This window comes from Mauremys reevesii, linkage group 7 (assembly GCF_016161935.1).
Source record: "Mauremys reevesii isolate NIE-2019 linkage group 7, ASM1616193v1, whole genome shotgun sequence".
In the NCBI taxonomy this organism is placed as follows: domain Eukaryota; kingdom Metazoa; phylum Chordata; order Testudines; family Geoemydidae; genus Mauremys; species Mauremys reevesii.
Window position 1 is genome coordinate 95775592 of NC_052629.1, and position 17222 is coordinate 95792813.

Here is a 17222-nt window from a genome sequence, read left to right on the forward strand (position 1 = left end):
CAGGGATCATGCCCCAACCAACAGAACTTGCTGGCAGAGTCTGTAGTGTAGACATGGCTCCAGCTATGATTCCACTTGTCTATGGTTGCAGGAAAATATTTGAAGATTCCCCATATTAGCTGTTCACTTCCCACCTCTGTCCTCTCCCCCAAAACTGCAAATCAATGCAGTTATCTCCTGACTGTTACTCCTGAGTGCTCCCCAGTTTAATGCCTGTAAAATGGTAACTGATCTTCCTGTGCCCACACACTAATCTGGTTGCCCTTGTTTTGGCTTTAAAAGGTGTAGAGGTTAGGTTCCTGTGTATCAGTAGGACTATTCCTCTGGTCATGCCTTCAGATTAGACACCGTTGTTCCTGAGTTCATTGACTTTAGATTTGCATATATGGGTACTTGTGACAGACATGGTGGGTGAGGTAATATCTTTTCTTGGACCAACTTCTGCTGGTGAGAGAGACAAGCTTTTGAGCTACACAGACCTGAAGAAGAATCAGCAGAAGTTGGTCCAATAAAACATATTGCCTCATCCACCTTGTCTCTCTAATATCCTGTGACCAACATAGCTACAACACCACTGCGAACAACCTGGGCAGGGAATTCTCAATTAAGGTGCCTTTTGCATATTCTCTTCCCTGCACCCTCATGTTTTTCAAGCTGAGTCTAGGGTCGTGAGCGCTGAGATGTTTTTAACTAACCTTGTATTAGTACTGATTTTTTTTCAGTAAAAGGTGTTTTTTTTTTTAAATGGAATGCTCAAGTATGGAGGATTTGTTTTATAGGCCCATATATAAATATTTTACCATTTCCAGGCCACTGGAATCAGACCTGAACCTTGTTAATCCCTTGCTGATGGAATGAGAGGAAGAAATAAAATATATAAAAAATCTGGCACAAAGGCTTTAGAGTGCATCTGTTTTGAGGCAGCACCAGCTGTCAGCAAGCAAAACTGACTAGAATCATGCTCCCCAGAGTGCCAGCAGGCAGGGCCCAGTGTGTTCCCTCATCAGTTTCACTTCTCTCTCTTTCTCTCCCCCACCCCCTCACCCCTTGTTGGTCTCTCTCACCTGGTGTGTCTTTCTCTCCGCTTGGCCCCACTACATAGAGACTAAGAGTGAAGCAAAATATACTTGGATTGCAAACGGTCTTTGGGAACTGCAGAGAATTGTGGCTTAACTTTAACGCAGAATAAGCCTGGAGTAGGAGGGGGAGAAAACGAGAGGTGGAAGGTAGCTTTACTGGAGGAAGCTTGGAGCCTTCCCATAGTAAGATAGCAAGAGACATATGTGCTGCAGCAGAACCTACTCCAAATGCTGTGAGGAATGCGGTATAAAATACATTTTTAGTTTTCTGTATTTATCTATTTCTCAGATGCATAATGCACCCAGTTTGGAAAAGGATGAGCTGTAGCTGGTGTTAACTTCACATATTTCCTTCGTCTTCTCCCTCCTTCAGGCCTCCATTCTGATGGAGGCTGCCCCCACCCACCCCATTGTAGGTCTGTGGCCTGTGCCTTCCTCTCTCCCTCCCCTGAGGTTTTCTCGCAAACTTGGCTCTAGGGCTTCCTTAGGTTTGTCTCTTTACCTTGGCAGACGCTCATTTTAAAGTAGGCGAGGAAATAGCATTAATGCAGCTGTTACACCGTTCTGCTGCTTACCTGTCTGTGCACTCGAGGGGCAGGCCGAAAACCCCCTTTGTGCAGGAAGTGCCTGGTCCATATAGATGCAGTAGCCAGCTATGGGGATAATAATGGGTTATTCTTGGACACGCCTGTCACAATAAATCAAGTCTGCCACAGCACATAGTAACAATGGGCAGTTTTGTTGCTTGACATGCTCACAACAAGAGGTTTCCCACCGTCTCTGTGGCTCAGTGCTGCAGGCATTGTGCTGCAGCTGCCCATTCAAGGCAGTAGAAGCAAAGCTCTCCCCAGTGTCTGTTTTTAAATATCCCCCATCGCCATTTCTTTTTGCTCTCAGAAACGGGTTATTTTCTGGGTTTCCATGTGGTGTGGGGAATGAGCATGTCTAATGGTTAGAGGACGGCTCTGGAAGTTAGGAACAGAACCCAAGTATCGTATGTGAATTCCTCTTTCTTCACCTACGAAAATGTCTCAACTTGGGAGTAGGGTAATGACCAGGGTGTCCACTGTAACTAGGCTGGGTTGGCTGTAGCTGTAATTCTAAACATCTGTAATGCCTTTTACCTGAGGATTCCCCATATTTTGTGGTGGGGTGATCATCTCCCTCCATTCTACAGATTGAGCAACAGAGGCACAAAGGAGGGGAGGGTGCCTTGCTGAAGATCACACAGGGAGTCTTTAGACCCAGAAGTCCTGTCTGTAGTCCCTGTGCTCTAACCACTAGCCACTCTCCCTGGTGTTAAGAGCTGAGCACTTGCAGCCAGGGCACTGTTGCTAAGGATGGTTCTTCCACAGTGCTGCTGTCAGCAGTTCTAGACTGCTAACCAGCCCGCTGGCTAGCTGTGTGGAATGTGCTTGTCTGGAGGAAGCTGTTTATCATTTCATTGACTTGAGGCATCTGATAAGCCCTTATGGTAAAAATTGAATAAAAAATTAGAAGAGCCGTGCCCCTTGCAATAATACTGTAAACAATGGTGAGAACGCTTGCTGCTATCCAAAAGTAGTCCTTGCATCAGAGTCTGAAATGGCAATGCAGCACAGTGCTAAGCTAGCAGCATAAACTCTCATGTGTAACCTCCTCTGGGCTTGACTGACTGCCCCCTGCCGCTTGGAGGGAGGGTATCTGTTCATCTCACAGAGATGTCAAGCTGTGTGTTCTGCAGAGCTATGGTGCCAGCTGTTGGAGTTTTAAAAGGAGGGAATTGGTGTCAGGAGTTTTCAAAGGCAAGTCTTGTGCTGGTTAGCTCTCATCCAACATTCCTCCTCTTCCACACCTTGCGTAAACATGATCTAATCCTTGGCATGCCTACTGTTATCCCCATTGTTCGGATGGTAATGCTAAGGCATGCAGCCTTCATGACTCACCCACGGGCCTGGGGAAACAGTTGGTGTCTGAACTGGGGTAGGAATTCTTGTCTTCTAGGTCTGTGTTTAGGCCATGTCTCTCTCCAAGGGAACCCAAGAGTTTGGGTGCTTTTGGATAGTGTAGATTTCTACTTTTCCTGCCCTCAGAGCTACTTTTCAACCGGGTGTACTTGGATTATAAACTCTGGCCCAGGGACTGTCTTTTTGTTCTGTTTGCAGAGTGCCTAAGACAATGGGGCTCCTAGGTGCTCCTGTAATACCAATAATGATAGTAGCATGGTGCTTGGAATCTCTCCACTGGCTGCTTCCTGTCAGTTCCTAATCCTGGTGGCGCTACATGATTCTCCTCCGGTCTCCATCTGATCTCCTTTTATTCTCACACAGTGCCCCTTTGTTTTCCTAGCTTCTGACACCTAACCACTCACTCCGTATCCTCCTTGCACTCACTTCTCCATGCTGTCTTTAATGCTGCACCTGGAACCTGCTTAGTCTTAATGTGACAGACATCCTCCCCTTCAAATCTGTCCTGGGCACCGCTGGGTCAGACAGGCCCTTTTCATAGCAATGGAGACAATATGAGAGATGCTTCCTGGCCTTTTCAGACCTGCTAGGAACATCTGGGCATGTCTCACCTAATCAATTCCCTGCCATTGCAGGGGGCTCAAACACTGGTGACCCCTGGAGGTCTCCTGTTCCTGCCTTTGGCACATAACAGTTTAATCTCCTGAGAACTGAAATGCTTTAGTCTAACCTGTTACTTGCCTGGGCGATGGGTGTACCCCCTCCCCCCCTTTGTGGAGGCTAGCCCCGCCCCTTCCACCCAAGGCCTCCCTCCCCCATGGCTGGAGCCCAGAGCCTTGGGCCAGCCTCCCCATGGCCAGAGGAGCCCCATCCGCCCCACACCTCCCCTCCTGAGACCCCAAGCCACCCCGTGGGAAAAGCTCTTGTCTCTTCTTGAAGAACCTGTGCTTTTTATATGAGCCATGCAGGTTCCAGGGAGGCTGAGGAGGCAGTATGTGTTTCTCAGCTTCCTGGGTTCATCAATAATCTCCCTGGAGTCCAGGGAGATTATTGATGAGCCTAGGAAGCTGAGTAGCACATACCACCTCCTCAGCCACCCTGGAACCGTAATGGGGCATAATAATAAACAAAAACTTCCCCCCAAATCACCCGTGCAAACTGCCAGAACTGGTATCTGGTGGTGACAGCTGCCTGGCCTATTATACCCACCGCCTATGGTTACCTGGGCTTAACACAGGAGTAACTGGGTGAAATTCTTTGGCTTGTGGTAATCTGGAAGTCCAATTATATGATCTTAATGGTCCCTTCTGGATTTAAACTCTATGAAATACTTACCATCAACAGTTCAGTAAGCTCATGTGGAGATCTTTGAGAGACTAAGTGAAGAGAAGCCTGCAGGATAACTGCCTTATGTGCCAGCTGCACAGTTGACACTCTGTACAATGTTGGAATGGAAGGATAGCCCAATGGCTAGGGGGTTGGGAGACCTGGATTCAGTTCCCTGCTCTGCTGCTGACCTTTGGGCAGTCACTTAATCTCTGCCTCAGTTTCCCTACTGGAACACTGAATGGATTATTATATTGTAGCAGTGCCTAGAGCCTTAGCAAGCAATAGCACTCCCTTGTCTCCCTGTGGTGTCAGGATGAATGCACGGAAGATTGTCAGGTGCTATGGCAATGGAAGCCATACAAATACCATAATAGTTTTGTTCCTTTCTTTCTTTGCAAGATGGGCTTGGCATTTAATCAGAGACACGCATGGCACAAATTGGACCCATGCACTTCTTACACACTCCCATGCAACTTGAAAACTCTGCCCACTTGATTTCACCAGTAACTGAATTGTGATCCCGGCTCCCAATTGGTTAAGAGTTATGTACCAGCCTGTTCATTTGGTCTCATCCACTTAGTATGTTTTGTCTCCTAGATTTTAAGATCTTTGGGCAGGGCCTGTCAATTTCTTTGTTTGTGCAGCACCGGGCGCAATGGGACCCATCCTGACCGAAGTTTCTAGGTGCTACTACAATATAAATGCTAATATTTGGAAGTTGGGGGTGGTAGGTTCTTATAACTGAAGGGTATATTGGGATTTCGAATGAGGTTTCCGTTAAAGCCCATTCCTTCCCCCACTGCTCTGGAACAAATGGAATTGTACCTAGAATATGGTGCTTCACATGTTTCAAAGCACCAGCCTGTATGTAGCAGAGTCACGCTGGGAATAGAGACAATTACAGCTGTCCCAGAAGATGATTTTTCAGGCCATTCTCCTAGAAGTAATTACATTAGAATTCCTAGATCCTATCATACAACAGGCAAGGCTATTCCTCACTTTGATTATTTCTGCATAATACAGCTGGTCTGCAAGAGTGGTTGCTGTCCCAGAAAAGCTGTCTTGAGGTTTCTTCTAAATTCAGTTACTCTTTGCTTTCAGAGTATTTTCTTTTTATTTTAGCGAGTGATTTTTTTAATTGAGGCATAAACTCTATTTGTGCCCCTCTCCTGCCAGAAGTAATGGCTTTATCTCTTTTATTAATTCTCTTTGGACGTGTGCATGGAGCAAGGGATTCAAGGGAAGGTGGTGTAATAAGGAGATGGACACTTATTGTAGTAACCAGGTTGGCTGGGGAAGGGAACAGCCGCACAAGGGGGTTGGAAGCTTAATCCTGGAGGTTCTTACCTAGTGGCAGGGTTCTGCTGGCTGGCTGACCTCAAGCAGGTCCCCATTGTACCTTGAGTTTTGGAGAGGTTAATGCATACCTTGTGGTGATGTCATGGGGCTCCATGGCATTTACTGGCAGCCTCTGTCAGAGAAGGACCAGTTATACCAGTGGACTCTCTCTTGCTCTCACACACACTCACTTGTCATGGTAGGAACTGGACTGAGCCCAGTAGAGTCTTTTCTGTAGGCCACCCAACTAGCCTTCACTTGTGATTCATCACTAGCTGGATTTGAACTAGTAATGAGGCAGGAAGCCTCACCTCTAATCTCCCTGAGGGTATGACTTCACTGCCTAGTTAACATGGGTGTTGGGCACTAGAGTCTGAGCACCCATGTTAACCTAGCCTGGGTGTGAGCAGCCACCCAGCAAAGCCCAACCCAAGTGATTCTGTCCTCAGTGGTGCTGCACTTCTCTGTGTGTGACTAGGACTTCTGGGGGCATATGCTGTGATGAGCTTGAGCCACTCTGATTCTTCCCCAGTGAACTGTGGGAGAAGTCTGTCCTGGGCATGTGGGGGGAATTGTGGGAAAGACACACTGTACAGTGATCAGCACTTGAGTGAGTTAGTCTGAATCCTCAGTGCAAAGTGGACAGCTTACCAACCTGAGTAGAAGTCTCACTTGGGTATTAGCCTATAGGCCAGGATGGGCCAGCCAGCCCCATCTGAAAGCACACAAAGCTTGGGTGAGAGGGATTTATGTGTAGACCGGGTGGTGAGAGTGGGAGGAATCCTTGGGTAAGAGCCCAAGGTAACACTCTAGCGAAGAGGTATCCTGAGCTAATCTCTCTGCCGGAGTGACTGACGGCATATTGCGTTACTGTGGTAACAGAGACCTGTGGCAGTCCACTGACTGTTCAAGCATCAGATCCAGCCTTCCTGGAAAAGAGAGAAGATAATCTGCAAGCAACACCCCATTGAGAGTGCTGTGAATCCTGCCTTGGAGCAATGGTGTCTAATTCAGCCTCCAGGGAAGCCATGTCATGGCCTGGCCTCCTCGTTGTGCTGAGTCAGTGAGGGAACAGCTCTGAGAATAACCAGTCAAGCGAGAGAGGTATTTCAGTTTGACAATCCTGAGCTTTGCACTTATTGCTGTCACTGTGTGTAATCTTCCCAGGGATGCTAGTCAGGGCTAGTCACACTTGTCCTACTGTGAGGAGCCTGAAGCAGGTGGCATAACCTGATCACGTTAGTGCAGGAAGTGGTAACCTGACTCTCGGAAACGTCTTCCCTCCAACCCAAAACCGAACCAAGGAAGAGGAGTGTTGGCTTCATGCCATGACTCTCCGGTCCCAATCTCTGCTTTGTTTGTGCCTTTCTTTATATTCCGGTAGCCCCTGTGAGCCCAGTCATGAACCAGGACCCCATTGTGCTAAGCTTTGTACAGATAAGAGAGAACTCCTACCCCAAACAGCTTACAATGTGTTTTAAACATTGGTTTGCTCTGCTGAATTATTATCCCCTACAACAGTCTCCTTGTCCTGGAATGGGAGTGAAACTTAAGGGGTAAGTTGCATTTCGCTAAGTTTGTTTACAGTCTGGTGCAGGCCTCTGTGTGGACGCTCTTAATTTGATTTAAAAATGGCTTCTTTTGGGTTAGCTTGAGAGTCAGGTTTTTCAAAGTGCCCAAGTTCCATTCTCAAAAGTGCAGTGGAGTTCTTTGAGGGGTCCTGGCTCTTGACAGGATGGAGGCTCTTAGGTCACTTCCATGCTTTTGGAAATGTTTATCCTAAATCTGTTCCCAGTCATCTGAAGCTAAACCTCCAAAAAGCCACCTTTTAAACCTAAATTGGAGCATCCACGAGAAATTTTCACTGGCTTAATGCAATCTGTTTAAATTATCACCTTGGGTTTCACTTTCTTGTATAGACTAGCACTGAGTTGAGGTTTACTTTATCTGACTAGTGGAGGAACATACAAATCTCCAGACAGTGGTTCTGTCTATGTCTAGCAGAGAGAGCGCTGGACTGAGACTTGAGTTCTATTCCCAGTTCTACCACAGGCCCGATGGGGGGGACTCTGGCCAATCACTCTGCCATCTGTAAAATGGGGATAACAATACTGACTTCTGTAAAATGCTGTGAGATCCACGGATGAAATTTGGAGGTCTGAGCGAGAAACCCTGCAGTGGACAGTTATGAAATAAGCTGCCCCAAACAGAACTTTCCTCCTAAACCCTGTCAGTCAGCAGTCGGCTTCCAGTCTGAAGCACGAAGATTTATATCACTACAAATTTTTCTTACTCGCTCTCATGTGACTATAGGTTCTCATTATCCATTACATATCTAATCCTTTTTTTGAGGTTTATGAACTAATCTAAGGCATTTGTGCACATAAAAGGGGCACCAACTTGAAATCCAGGTCGTTTGACGGTTACAGGTGCAATACTCGTCCTTGAATCTTCTTGCCAATGCGTGTTTTTTTTTTTTTTCAATTACCGTTTCCTACTTGAACCCCCACCCCCAATTCTCACTACCTTCTGAAAGACTCACCCCAAGGGAAATGCTACCTCCAGCTAATGGTGAAGCAGACCATGTGCCAAGTGCTGTGAAATGCACAAAGTAAACAAAAGTAGTCAGTCATCTCAGTTACAGCTAAAAGAAGGGTAAACATTTCCAAGCAGTAGCATCATTAAGTTGATAGTGTCCCTTAAAGCACGATGATGAAATCCAGGGGCCAGACATGATGCTTCAATGCAAAATTCCCTATCCAACAACCTGCATGTGTGACTGCTACCTCAGAATAAGGCACGGGCAGCTGTATTTTTAAAGCCTCTCCCCAAATGCTGCCTTCCAGTGATCCAGCTGTCCTCCTTGTCTTGTACATCTAGCACGGGCAGTGTATTCCTATTTTGGGTTGGGCTTCAAGGTGAAAACAGGGTAAGGCAGGTTGCTGGAGAGTCTGCATGCATCACCTCGGACTCTATATCCTGATGGCAGCTGGAACAGAATGGTTTACAAACCTCTCTGTGCTCATTATTGCCAGAATCTGGTGCTCAATCCAAATAAGAATGAGTTAACTTTGTCAGGATGTGGGCCACATCTTAATAGACGCTTCCCCTCCTGCTCAGGATTGCATGGTCCTCTTCACCAGTGGGAGGGGTTCAAAGAACATCCCTGTGGTAATTTGGAAAAGCAACGTTAGGAATGTGTTTTTAGCTTCCTTGAATGTGGAAATATATCCTATATGATCTGCCACTTATCCAGCTTTCCGTCAGGCCACCAGTGGTCAATGAACCACAGTTAACTAACAAGACACAGCCTATGGCTACACTATGAGGCTTTTAGCAACATCGCTGTGCCACTACAGCCGTGCCGCTAAAAGCCACACAGTGTAGCCGCTGTTTGTCGGTAGGAGAGCGATCTTGAACAACAAGTTTTGCTGAGGAAGCACCAGTGTGGACATCCCCTAACATCCCCTTGGGTATGCCTTGGAGGTAAACAAAGCCTCAGATAAACTTAACAGATCCACAGAGTTTAAGGTTAAGGTTAAAAGGTGCTTTATTTCTAATCTGAATGGGTCTGGCTTCAGCTTCCAGCCATTGGTTCTTGTTACGCCTTTTTCTGCCCTTTTGTACCCCGTATTTTCGTCCTGTGAAGGTAAATCTTGTACACTGTGATCAAGTCGCTTCTCAATCTTTTGGATAAAGAACTCAGTCTTAGCTTGGGCATCTCACTGTGAGGCTTTTTCTCTCACCTTCAAATCATTTTTTGATTCTTTTTCTGCACCCTCTCCAATTTTTCAACATCCATTCTAAAATTTGGACACTAGAACTGGGTGCAGTCTCGCCAATGGTGTATACAGAGATGAAATCGCCTCTCTGCTCCTACTTGCTGCTCCCCACTTCATACATCCAAGAATCACACTAGCTCTTTTCCACAGCATCGCACGGGGAACTGTCATTGAGTGTTCTGAAAGAAGATGCTGTTGAGTAGATTTTGACTTCAGAGATTCAGACCTTGAATGAATCAGCACCCTTGGCCCGTTTGTCAGTCCGCAGTAAAGCGACATCTGGAGAAATGTGGTGTCTGGTGCCTTGTTCTGTGCTGACACTTGGGTTCTGTCCCTGCTTTAAACACCCACTCCTGGGAGCAAAAATCCATAGTTGTGAAGAATTCTGGAAGCGGAGGAGATCATAAGTGTAGATTGCAACGGCTGTTGGGGCTTCCCCGGGGAGTCTCAAGTCTAGGCACGGACGTATCTCCTGGGGAAGAGGCTGAAGCCCCATTGCTTGGCTGTGTAGAGCCTTGGAGCTGCACTGAAGGAGCAGTTGTGGACTAGATGGGGCCTGAGAGTCTCATCCAAGGGCAGTGGGTGCCAGCCAGCTGGTTCATACTTGGCTCTTCAGTAGATCCTGCAAAACAGCTGATATGACTAAACTCGGTGTAGTCCAGCCTGCACTTTGGCCTGACAGAGGGAAAATTCTCTTCTCTTGTCTTCTGTTTGGCAGTAGTAGCTTCAAATAGAAGAATAAACAAAGTAATGCCGTAGGACCCCGGTCAGGATAAGACCGTTCAAAGACCACCCTTCTCACCTTGGATTTTCTAGCACTCGGTTCTTTTACCCTTCCAACACTCTCTTGGCTGTCAGCGCAAGAGCCTCCTCTGCAGTTCTGGTCACCTGGAATGACCTTCCCCAATTTCTTTGCTTCCTCAGCTCTCTCCTGTCCCCTCTTAAACTCAACTAGAATTTTGTTCTCTGTTGTCTGGGCCTTGTTTGCTCTCCCTCTGCTATTGATGAAGTTGCATTAGAGTGTTTGCTATAGTTACGGTTGTGTGCAGACTTCCAGTGCATTCCTAGAGGGATGAATAGCCAGGATGGTGGAAATTGGGGTGTTTGCAATGCATACATTTTGGATGTCACTTCCAAGGATTGCAGCAGGAAGGATTGCCCAGTGTTTAGGGCCCTGGCCTGGAACTTGGGAAACCCAGGTTCAAGTCCCTGCTCTGCCACAGATTCACTGTGTGACCTTGGGCAAGTCACTCAAGCTCCTAGATAACTTGTGCACTTCTGAAAATTTCACCAAGTGCCATTATCAAAAGTGACTCAAGCACTTAGTAGCCTTAGTCAGCAGGAGACTTCTAGTGTTTGAATCACTTCTGAAAGCAGGAGTTGGGCTCCTGCATCCCTCTTTGGTGGTTTTGAAAATTTTGTCCTTAGTGTCTGTGCCTCAGCTGTCCATCTGTAAAATGGGGATAATAGGGCTTCCAAGCAGGGGTGATGAGAGGATGAATACATTTAAGCTTGAGGTGCTCAGAGCCTATGGGAATGGGGGGGGGAGGTCAGAGGGACAGTGTAGTGCAGGTAAGTTGGCTTGGAAAGATGAGGTTTTTACCTGTAAATATTAATTTTGCCATGTGTACACAAACCAGTGCAAAAATATTTCCATCCATGATGATAGAAAATTTACAGGTAGGCAAAGAAAGAAAGATGCTGCTTGAGAACTTACTGGAGTTTGATTTAGGGATATTTACTTAGTATATTTTGACATGTGATGTTGACAGTTTGTTTTAATGGCAATAAAGCTTTAACTTTTTGAATCTCAACTTCAGTTGTCATTAAATAATTGTGCCCCCACATAATTTCCTGTGATTTGTGAAAATTTCAATTGATAAAAATTTAAAAAATGCGTAGAACGTCCATGTTATCTGTTAAAACTATTTTAAAAAAATGAATTCTGCCAAACATACATACAGTACCTTTTGTGAATATCCATTTGTGTGGAAACTGGGATTGTAACAGATACACTGTATACTTTGCTTCCAAGAACTGCAGCCTAGGACATCTGAAGTCCTGATATTTGATGGGGTGTTCCATAATTGTAGTAATCCCTAGCTTTTACATGGTGCTTTTCATTTGTAGATCTCAAGGCACTTTACAATGGAGCTAGGTTTCATTATCCCCATTTTACAGAGGGGAAAACTGAGTTACAGTGAGGGGACTTGCCCAAGGTCACCCAGCAGGCCAGAAACACCAGGCTTGGGTGCAGTTCCCAGAGACAGGAATTGAATCCAGGTCTCCAAAGTCCCAGGCCAGTGCCCTACCCACTAAGCTACACTGCCTCCCTAGCACCAGCCTGTTGTGGGGCTGGACTGAGTTTAGTTGTATACTGTTATTTGCTTCTCACGTCTTTTCTTGGCAACCCCAAAAGCAGAGGTCAAACAACTAGCAAGCTGTGCCAAGAAATCTGCCTCAGTGACAGTCCCTTGTCTGCAAACCAGAATGACCCAGGCCTGCTTGCTCTGTGGCCGCACCTTCATGGCATGCAGGATTTACTTGAAATCAGATTGATGTGTGTCTACTTGGGAGGTTGTGCTTGACATCCTAGCTATGGCTGGGGTAGGGTTGCGAGCAGCTGTTCTCTGTCTGAGCAGATGCTTTGGCTGCTCCTTTGGCTTAAGAGCGCAGGGACGGTCAGGCTGGCCTCTTTGGCTCTTAAATCCCACCCTAATCGGAGCTGCCGCCTGTTTGACTCAAAGCGTGTGCAAGAGGACTGAGTTTTTCTGCTCCAAGTGCCAGGAGGAAGACTTTGGAGGAGGGGCAGAAAGAAGATAAAAGGTGGTTGTTGAGCAGATGATGGTAAGAGACTTTCAGTGGCTGCAAATCCCTGGTTACTATCATTAAAGCCCAAGTAGCAACATATTAGTTTTATTGGGCACATCTGCAAGTCTAATGGACCACTGCTTGAGCATATTAACGGGAGGTGGCCATGCTGTCATTCCTCAGGGGGACAGCGCTTACTGAACATTCTGGAGTCCACATGGGGGATGGAACACATGGCCTTACCTTAGGGAAGATTGCTCTTTGTTAATCTCTCTGGGAAGCTAGGGGAAGGTCTAATGGGCTGGAGGAGAGGGGATGCAAGGGGAGGAATAGCCAGTTGTAGTGTGTGCATGGTAGTCTTGCTGCCTTGTTACCAGGCGATGCTGCCGAGTAGTTTAACACTCTATGCTAGCGGTTCTCAAACTGGGTTGGGACCCCAAAGTGGGTCACAACATGGGATTACCAGGGCTGGCTTAGATTTGCTGGGGGCTGGGGCCGAAGCACAAGTCCCACCACCCGAGGCTGAAGCCTGATGGTTTCAGCCCTGTATGTTGGGACTCAGGTTACAGGCCCCCCACTTGGGGAAGAAGCCCTTGGGCTTCAGCTTTACCCGTCACCTTGACTGGGTCAGTGGGGCTTGGATGTGCTCGGGCTTCAGTCCCCCTTCCCCCCCTCCTTGGGTTGTGTAATAATTTTTATGGTCAGAAGGGGGTTGCGGTGCAATGAAGGGTGAGAATCCCTGCCCTTTGCTTTTTCACAGTGGTCCTGGGAATGGCTTGTGCCACCCAGAGATTGTAGAATTAAATAGCTCTGTACATATTGCAGCGGAAACCTCCTTATAGTGACAATCCAGGCGCCAGGAAAAGGCAGCAGGGCTGGGAGGATTCTGTGCATAAGTAAGGCTACAAGTCTGTCACGGGTTCCGTGACCTCTGACTTTTTCAGCGGCCTGTGCGCCTGGCTCGAGGCAGCTCAAGCAGCCCCTGCACCAGGCGCACCGGCCACTGCTGGGGCAGTCTCAGGCCACCGTGCCCACCCCCACCTCCCAGCAGCAGAGATTGGGTGTAGGAGGGGGCAGGAGATTGAGGCTTGGGATGGGGTGAGGCGGGCTCTGGGCAGTGCTTACTTGGGGGGGCTCCCCAGAAGTGGGGACATCCACCACCCCCCCTCGCTCAGCTGCTAGGCAGAAGCGTGGCCAGGTAGCTCTACGCTCTGCCTCCGCCTGCAGGGCACTGCCAGTGGGAGCTGCCCCCCAAGTAAGCACCACCCCCCTCCAGCACCAGCGGGGGTCCCAGGCTATGTGCCGCTGCCTGCCCTACCAGCACCCAGGCTGCCCTGCCCCAGCACCTGTGGGCCCCTGGGCAGCTTCCCCTCCCATGTTTTAGTCACCAGTACATTTAGTAAAAGTCATGGACAAGTCACGGGCCGTGAATTTTTGTTTACTGCCCATGACCTGTCTGACTTTTTTACTAAAAATACCTGTGACTAAAACGTAGCCTTATGTATGAGCCCTGCCTCCCCCCAGCTCCACAGGTTGAAATACCAACCCTCTCTCCTTCCGGGACAAGAGTTCCAGCGTGAGGCTTCTAGACAGAGCTCCTGGCTGGTCTTAATGAACACCAGATCCTCTGGGCCGCCACATTAGTGGGACTCATTGCAGGGCTCCCTCCCCAGCTACCCAACATGGGCTAGCTGTGTGCCAGCCACCGGAAGTGGCTTTTCTTGGCTGGAAGGGGCTATAGAACAGGGTATGCTAGGTCTTTGCAAGGAGTTTAGGTGTGTAAGGGGGTGTGGGCCCACCATCTGTCCTTGGTGCAAGGTGTCCAAAATAAAACAGCACAATAGAGGCTGTTCAGTGTTTGCCTCAGAAGTGCCCTTGGCTTGGAGTCCTCTGTCTATCTAGCCTCTACCCAGTTGGCAGAGCTTCCGTTAAGGCTTAAACAACAGCCTTTTGTTATCTCCAGCCTCTGCTAATTTAGTGGTGGCCTTGGAGGAGCAGGAGATGTGGTAGGGGATGGAGGAGAGGAAGCTTTCCCCCACCCCCACTTGCTGTCCCCACCCTCCATATTCTCGACATGGAAGCAAATTGCCTCACTAAATGCATCAGCCTTTTTCTCACATGGGTCAAGTGAGTGGCAGGTACCCTTGGAAGGCATTGGGCTGGAGGCTTCTGGTGAGCTTTGTGCTTTGTTCCCCTGCTACCCCTCGCTTCCTGACACCACCTGTAGCATGAAATGTCTGTCAGACTCAGATGAATTACCTGCTTTACTTCAAGGGACCTAGGAAGGTGATTGCATGTGGAAATTTCAGGCTTGGCGTTCAGAGGGTGTGTGAATCGAATACAGAGAAGAGCAGAGGTAGAGGGAAGGGGCAGTGCCTGCATTTCCCAAACCACACACGAGGAAGGGCCTTGTCGGCTGGAATCCATTTCTCCCTGGACTCCTACATCAAGGGGTAGGGGGAGGAGGTCTTTACAGGCAACCCTTCCCACCTCCCTAACCCTGCTGCTACTAGCATGATGCATCAATAGCAGATAACTGAAGGCCTATATGTATCCCCAGCTGAGGTGTGGTGCAGACAGTTGTGATGCAAGGGAGCAGCTTCCTACAGCTGCCAGCAGTTATGTCAGCCTTGACCTGCCAGGAATGCATTGGGTTTGATGTCTGCCTCACTGATGGGCACATGTACGCACCCCACCATGGGAGGCAGTGCCTCAGTGACAGCAAGTGCTGCTGCTGTATGAAGCAGCCCTTGATCGAATAGAAGGGTGGGTCGGGAGGGGCTGCCCCATCTCCAAACCTCAAACTATAAAGCTTTAGCCTTATATGGAGAAATAAGAACAAAAAGGTGAAGAGACTTGCCTAAAATCTCACAAGCAGTTGAGAAAAGAACCTAGGAGTCCTGGTGCTTCCAGTGCCTTACTAGAACTGCTAGGTCTCCCTGAGCTCGGGCTAGAGCCCTGAATCCCAGCCTCCCTTCTTCTAACCCACTAGACCCCACTCTCCTTCCAGAGCTGGGGTTGGAGCCCTGAATCCCAGCTGCGCTACTAGATTACATTCTCCAGTTATTTCTTCAGTCACCCTCCCATTCCCCAGAAGGCTTTTGTCTAGGCTTCTCTCCACACCAGGACAGTGAGGTTCTGCATACTGCATGCAGGCTTCCTATTAGCCTAAGTGCTGTGTATGGATCTAGGACAGCATAGAGCCCTTACTCTCCTGCTATTCAGCAGCTCCCTGTTGAAATCACCTATTGGTAAAGCAGAAAGGCTACTGAAGGAACATAATATACTAGAAGATGCAAGTAATTCTGACAGTGCCTCTGGCTCCATGGCTCCTGTCATCAGTGTCAATACCCTCTCGCGTTAGTGCTGTGTATGGATGCCGCCGCATCTGCTATCCGTCATGTTCAAAGGTTAACCCCTTGGCAGCTTGAATCCGCTCTTTTATCAAAGCCTCTCGTGCGTAAATGCAAGGAACTGAGAGGGCGCTGCTGGAGAAGTTAAGTTGGCAGCAGGTGTGAGAGGCAGGTTTCAAGAGGGCTTGTGAGTCACCTGTGTGCAGTGGTGGGACTGTGCCAGGGGGATTCTGGGATTCTGTGCGTGTTGGGAGTGGAAAGGAACTTTTGTTTCCTGTTGTCTCTGAAATTGTCTTTGACTTTTCTCAGTGTTTAATAGGAAAAAGAATGGATATTAAAACATTGTGTGCCTCTGTCCCTGTGCTGGGAATCTAGCTTCAATGATCCTTGGTGTCTTTCCTTTCCCTGGATAGTAGCTATGAGGGAATGTGATTTACTCCACACACTGTAGTGTTGGCACAATCTTAAGTCCGATCTGTGCATTCAGTGCTGTTTGTTGTAGTTCTGATCAGGGGCGGCTCCAGGCCCCAGCACACCAAGCATGTGCCTGGGGCGGCAAGCCACGGGGGGCGCTCTGCCGGTCGCCGCAAGGGCAGCAGGCAGGTTGCCTTCGGTGGCATGCCTGTGGAGGATCTGCTGGTCCCGCGGCTTCATTGGACCTCCCGCAGGAGTGCCACCAAAGGCAGCCTGCCTGCCGTGCTTGGGGCGGCAAAATACCTAGAGCCGCCCCTGGTTCTGATTTCCCCCATGTGTACAGCGCCTGGCATGTTGGGGTCCCGTCCATGACTGGGGCTCCCACCATCCTGCTACTGTTAGTCAGAAGCCTGTGTTCTTGCTAAGAAGTTTTCCGAGGACACGCTTGTATTTGTATGTATCTGAGGTGTGGACGGGTGAAGATTCTAGGCTGTCTCCTCCATTTGGTCTCTAGAAACCTGATTACAGTTGTAACTACTGAAGTTGGGGTGACTCCTAATTGCACCAGTGTGAATGAGCAGAGGCTGGTCCTCTAGCTTTATCCTGTTGTCTGTTAAATCACTTAACCGTGAAGTGTTGGAAGGTTAAAGTTAAGATTGTGTGGGACAGGGTGGGAGTTTATTCTCCCCAATTCTTTAAGGGCTTTAATGAGGAGAATATTGTTTAACTGACAGTGTTAGAGGCTGGTGATGGTTTGTATTGTAGCAACCCCAGTCATGGACCAGAATCCCTTTGTGGTAGGCACTGTACAAAGAAAACAAAGACTGTTCCTTGCCCTGGGCTAAGGCTTGGGATAATAGACTCCAGGAGTCCTGGCTCCCAGCTCTCCTGCTCTAACCCACTAGGCCCTGCTCCCAAAGCTGGGGAAAGAACCTGGGAGTCCTGGCTTCGAGCTCCTTGCTTTAACCAGTAGGTCCTCCTCCCCCTCCTGGAGCTGAAGAAAGAACCCTGGAGTTCGGGCTCCCAGCCCCTTCCTCTAACTGTTCTCCTATAGCCCTTGCATACTGCATGCTTCACCAGAAAATAAACCCACCAAGCTAAAGAATTACTGGTTTTCTTACTGAATTTTGAGCCCCCTTCCTTGTAACATCAGGTTGTTGATGGGATGGG

At 48.3% G+C, this 17222-nt stretch overlaps 1 protein-coding gene across 7 annotated transcripts in view; it reads left to right on the forward strand.

The window, feature by feature from the left end:
• The window catches only part of MARK2 (microtubule affinity regulating kinase 2), a 106936-nt gene that overhangs the window by 42640 nt on the left and 47074 nt on the right, over nt 1-17222 (forward strand). The gene's annotated exons all lie outside the window — the stretch shown is intronic.